Below are 6,000 nucleotides of genomic sequence, written 5' to 3' on the forward strand. Positions count from 1 at the left end.
AGGGAGGGCCCTAGCCAGGGCTGTCTCCACAGAGGCGGACCCCGCCGCATCAAACAATGCCTGCAAACTCTGCTCCTGTGCAGAGGCCTCCATAATATCCGAGATGATGGTATGTGACACCTAAGGAGATAGAGAACAGGTATCACTAGCAGGCAGCAGGGGCTGCATCCCTATAGTTGGCAGAGGCAAGTATTATACGCATGCCGGCTCAACAAACAGGGGTCCAGGAGCGGAGCCGCCAGGCCAGTAGCATGCGTAAAATGGCACAGACAACGCAGGCCAAATCATGGGGCACAGACAAAGCTGGCCAATCAAGGGGCACAGACAAAGCAGGCCAATCATAGGGGCACAGACAAAGCAGGCCAATCATAGAGGCACAGACAACAGCTGGCCATTATCTGGGCACGGGTAGCACCGGCCAGAGGTGTATGGAGGCAAAATGTAAATCCTTACGGATGACAGGCAGGCATATCTTGACACGGGAGCGTGTAGGGTAGAGATGTACCAGGGTCCCCAGAACAGGCTCAGGAGTGTGAGGGATAGTGTCCCCAGTAGGGTCCAATGTAGGTAATATGCAGATGTCAGTAGCAAGGGCAGAGAATCCACGCATAGAGCAACTGCAATCAGCAGAGATCGAAGCAAACACGCATTGCACTGCCACATGCAGTGAGACAGGGAAAACACATGCACATAGCAAACCTCAAATCACACCTGAGAGATATATATAGTTAACATGTGGAAGTTGTTATCAATGAACCCTTCCGATTGTGAGAGCTGAAAGGGTGAGATAACCCTGCAGGGAACTGAACCTGCAACTCTGAGGGTTTAGTAGAATCTACAGATCATATGTTAATGAATTGAGCTATCCTCTGACTAGCTTTAGTAAGAAGTGTATCATAGACTGTAATCTCAAGTAGATATTAACACAGAAAAGAAAAAGGTGGTGCCCTGCGCCCTTAAAAGAAGGGCGCACACGTGGCCGGCATAGCAGAAAACAAAACCGCGCACCCCCGGACCCGGCCACGCGGTCACGGGGAAGAGGGCACACTTAAGCCGCAACCCGCGGCAACAGAGAGGCTCCCTGTACCCTCCCCACGCCGCCCGTGTATAGCCAGTATGCGAGCGAGGGAGGGACAGGGAAGCAGGTAGGCGATTCCCGCTCGGCGGACGAAGCCGGCGGGCGGGAATCAATACACGGCGCACAAGGGACCGCCGGAGTCTTTCTCCGCGGTCCCGACGGTCGGCAGGGAGGCGGTCAGAAGACCGCTTCCCGGCGACCGTAAAGCAAACCAAGCAGGAAAACAAAGGGGAAAAACCCAAAGTAGAAAAGAAATGCAGAATAATATGAAACAAGGGACTAAGAAAAGAAACAAAGTTCAAATACCTCACAGAAAAACGGAGGAACAGATTATACATAGGAATAAAATACACATATGAATAATTTGCATTTCAAAATGACACATATAAAAACCCACAGCCACCCAGAAAAACCAGGAGGCAGAGGTACTCTGACCTGTACTGTCCGCGGAGCAGCAAAGAAAGAGGAAATGGTGGCTTAGGAGGAGCCTTATATAGATACCTTATGTTTTTGTCTTTGGTGTTTATCTCTCTGTTAATGTGCTGCTGTGGAGTTCTAGTAAAGAGAGACTTAAGCAAATATGAAGCCTCCTGTCATGCTATAAAATTATTAAAGAAAAGAGAAAGGATTTAGATGAGGGAATTTAAATATTTTTGAACCGCCTGGCATGATGAATAGGGATTATGATTTGAGTATGCTTCTTTAATTCTTAAATATTCTTCTAATTTATCTTTACTGCTTGGACAAACTGGGAACCCATTTTGGTTTAAAGTAAACCCCTAAGTACAAAAGAACTCTGCTTAAAGATTTAGTGTATCCAGTAAGAGTTAAATTGAACAATACTTTATGTAACTAGTAATAAATTATGTCGCAGTTTGTATATCATATGATTTTGTTTCACACCGGATGGTTTTTAATATGTGATTACGTAAATGTAGAAGATTAATTCTTACACAAAATTGGATAAGAGCCAAAAATGAATTATATTATAGCATGTAATACCTTTAATTGTTGTTTTTTTTGTACTTTCTGTTTTTGCACTTTATTTATTGTCACTTTGCTTGTGTTTTGCACATGTATAGTGACTGTGTTCACACGTCTTATCACATGACGTAGTATGTGACAGTGAGTGTTGTTAGGCAAATTACAACATGATCTAATATGTACTTCAAAGCTTGCTCATTGAGATAATTGAGAGCGATACTCAGGTCTATTAATATTTACACTCTTTCAAGTTACTACTAGGTAGTGATGTCGCAAACATAAAATTTTCGGTTCGCGAACGGCGAACGCGAACTTCCGCAAACGTTCGCGAAACGGCGAACCGGGAGAACCGCCATAGACTTCAATGGGCAGGCGAATTTTAAAACCCACAGGGACTCTTTCTGGCCACAATAGTGATGGAAAAGTTGTTTCAAGAGGACTAACACCTGGACTGTGGCATGCCGGAGGGGGATCCATGGCAAAACTCCCATGGAAAATTACACAGTTGATGCAGAGTCTGGTTTTAATCCATAAAGGGCAGAAATCACCTAACTTTCCTAAATTGTTTGGAATAACGTGCTTTAAAACATCAGGTATGATGTTGTATCGATCAGGTAGTGTAAGGGTTACGCCTGCTTCACAGTGACAGACCAAACTCCCCATTTAACGCACTGCAAACAACCACAAACAGTCCTAAATCACAATGGATATGGTTTGACACCTGACATATGGACACCTTGACATATGGATTGACACCTGTCCTCAGAGACCCTGATACACACTGACACAGAGCAGAATAGGGACTGTTCCCCCTACATAGGGTCACTTGGGAGATATGGATTGACACCTATCCTAAGGATCCCTGATACACACTGACACAGAGCAGAATAGAGACTGTTCCCCCTACATAGGGTCACTTGGCAGATATGTATTGACACCTGTCCTCAGAGACCCTGATACACACTGACACAGAGCAGAATAGGGACTGTTCCCCCCTCCGCGCAGGGGTGGGGGCTGGGGGGGAGGACAGTAGGTCCCCCCCCTCATTATTTTTATGGCCCCACGCACTGCGCAGGGGTGGGGGTGGGGGGAGGACAGTTGGTCCCCCCCCCATTGTGATTTATGGCCCCCACCCACCGCGCAGGGGTGGGGGCCGGGGGGAGGACAGTAGGTTGGACACTCAGTTGTTATGGTCAATTTAAACAGTTGTAAAAAACCACACAGTATACATGACAGATGATAGATAGATAGATAGATAGATAGATATCTGTGGGTGGATGATATGTCATCGGGCTCAAAATATCCACTTACCACTAGCCATTGGCAAGTGGAGTAGAAATTCATGCATTGTGAATGACTTGCAGTAGCAGGTAACTTTTAAGGCATAGCTAGTAATACAGGACTTCAAGCAATATTATAATACCCTTATAATATAATATATATATTAGAAATGATAAGGGTTTATATATACCCCTCCCTGTCATAGCTGCCTTATTCCAGGTAACGAATCTAACTTTGCACTGCAGAGAGTACGAGAAGGACTCAATATATGATCATATACTGTAACTAAATCCCCATATTTTTTGTTTGGGTTTGATATTTTTAAAACTGTTGCACTCTGTGAGCTTTTAATTTGCCATTTAGTGAATGAGTAAGTGCACTGGATGTGGTATGTTGTGTGTGTATATATACATACATATATACACACACACACACACACACACACTTCAACATGATATCTTACTTGGAAGGATCATGTTATCGGGTGAAATTAAATGGATGTTTTAAGCACCAAAATCACTACTGATTTTTGTAGTGTTTCTGATTAAGGAGTTTCATGGGTGCTGTTCCTCTATTGTTTTGTCAAACCATATTTCAGTGCAAACAGCATATCAGACGGATGTTACAATTATTGGACGGATGTTACAATAATGGGAACATTAACCTTCCATATTATTACGGTGGGAGCAAAAAGACAGGACTTTGGATGATGGCAAGAGCCCCATTTTTTTTTTTTTGTTCAATGACTGAATAAGGCTTTGGCAAACTGCTGGGATTTGGACCAAAGACTCCTTAGAAGCAGGGTTAGCTGTTCGAATTAATGTGAAGTCAGACATACAGGCAAGCAACAGACATAGGCTTAACAAAAGGATAATTTACTGTAACCCTAGATAGCCTTGGCCAGACGAGTATTGGATGGTATTACAAATGCCCATTCAAATTACTGAAACATGTTTTGCACCTCATTTGCCTTAAACAGTCAGGCATTGTATACAATTCTGTACTCTGCCTGCAACCCCCATGGAGAGTGCAAAGGGGTGTGTGTGTGTGTGTGTGTATGTTTGTGTAGACAGGTATGGAGACAAACAGATACATTGAAAGGCAGACATACAGCTACATTGGTAGATAGACAGGCAGACTATGCAACAGAAAGGTAATAGAGGGCTAGCTAGATAAACAGACAGACATTCATATGGAAAACAGACATCCATATAACAGATAATGTGTATCTGTCATATGTATTATTGATCATACATTTTACCATATTTACAATTTTATTGTAACACAGACTATGAGAAGCGTTAGAACAAGGCATGCCCTGCTCTCTGAGCAACACTCACTTTTCTCTGTATTTATATTTCTGCATTTTAAAGCCAATAAACAATTCAACAAAAAAAAATCTAATAATACAGTCATCAATAGCATTATTAATGCTTTAACAAAGACATAAATATATACATTTTTGTTTTTAAATGGAACACTATGACTTGCTGTACAGCACAATTCACAGAGGAAGACTGGTGGCACAGCTCCCTTACACACGATGCCATACTGTATGTGGCTGAAAGGGTTAATGGCTGCCCAATAAACAGAGGGTCTGGGCACAGTTTGAAGATTCCCTATAAATCACAATATAAATTTTAACATAGCACGCTACCTGCTCCCAATCACAGGCATTAGTCGTTCTAATGCCATGTGTAATGCCCACTTTTAGGTTCAGGAACTGGAAACATAGGCTTCACCCAAAATGCCCTCCCTCCAACATCCACCCCATCAGCAAGTGCATCACTACACAACTGATAGCTTCCATCTCCCAGAATGTGCTCTCCCCAAATCCCACACATCATGGGCATGATTAGCTAGAATTCCATGTATTTCATAAGATGCACATACCTCTCCTACACCACTGGCATTTTTCTCCATATCCACAGCTATACACAGCAGACAGCCCTCCCTGCAATGCATTCCATTCTTCACTCTCACTAGAAGACATACCCACCAAGTCCTACTCCTAAACTAGCTCCTCCTCCTGCATCTTGCCTGACTCCTGGCATTTATCCCCACGCCAGTCCCAAAGCTCAGCTTTCTCTCTCCCTTCCTGCACTAATCAAGTCAAATGTATTAATCTGCACCTTGTACCCTGTTCCAGACCTCTCCAGGGGCTTCGTGCTGTGTCAAAGGGTGTCTAGCTGCAACCCCATCATCCATGCAGCCTCCTTCCCTACAATCACACATACTATCTATATGCAATTGTGCAAGGGTTGGACTGCTGTTAATGATATTATTGGAGTTACATTAATGCTGTCACACTAGGGCTTATTCAAAGGTCAGGCTGAAACACTGTGTTGCCATATTTGTATACAGTATATTTTATGTGCAACCATGTATATTGTGTCATGTTATCTATTTTATTTATTACATTAAGTTCCTGCTTTATTGTGACACCCTATATTGATACATAACTCATTAGTAAGAATAAACATATGAAAAAGCGAAACACATTGTAAAAAAAAAAAAGTTTTACATTTCAACATGTATTAATTTGCACCTGACCTGAGTAAACAGACTCATATTACATACGTTATATTTTGTGTATTTTAGGAATCCATTATTATTAGCGGGTGAATATGAATTATAGGAATATTATGTTTTTAAAG

General features: G+C 42.7%; 1 protein-coding gene across 2 annotated transcripts in view; it reads right to left on the reverse strand.

Moving 5' to 3' along the window:
• The window catches only part of LOC134567991 (beta-1,3-galactosyltransferase 2-like), a 45,059-nt gene extending 39,741 nt beyond the window's left edge, over nt 1-5,318 (reverse strand). Inside the window, exon 1 of one of the 2 annotated variants that reach the window (XM_063426200.1) lies at nt 5,237-5,318. The gene's annotated coding sequence lies outside the window, so the exon portion shown is untranslated. The remainder of the gene's footprint in view (nt 1-5,236) is intronic. The other variant, XM_063426199.1, reaches the window with a different exon arrangement.
• Nucleotides 5,319-6,000: the final 682 nt, after the last annotated feature.

This window comes from Pelobates fuscus, chromosome 7 (genome assembly GCF_036172605.1).
Source record: "Pelobates fuscus isolate aPelFus1 chromosome 7, aPelFus1.pri, whole genome shotgun sequence".
NCBI classification, from domain to species: domain Eukaryota; kingdom Metazoa; phylum Chordata; class Amphibia; order Anura; family Pelobatidae; genus Pelobates; species Pelobates fuscus.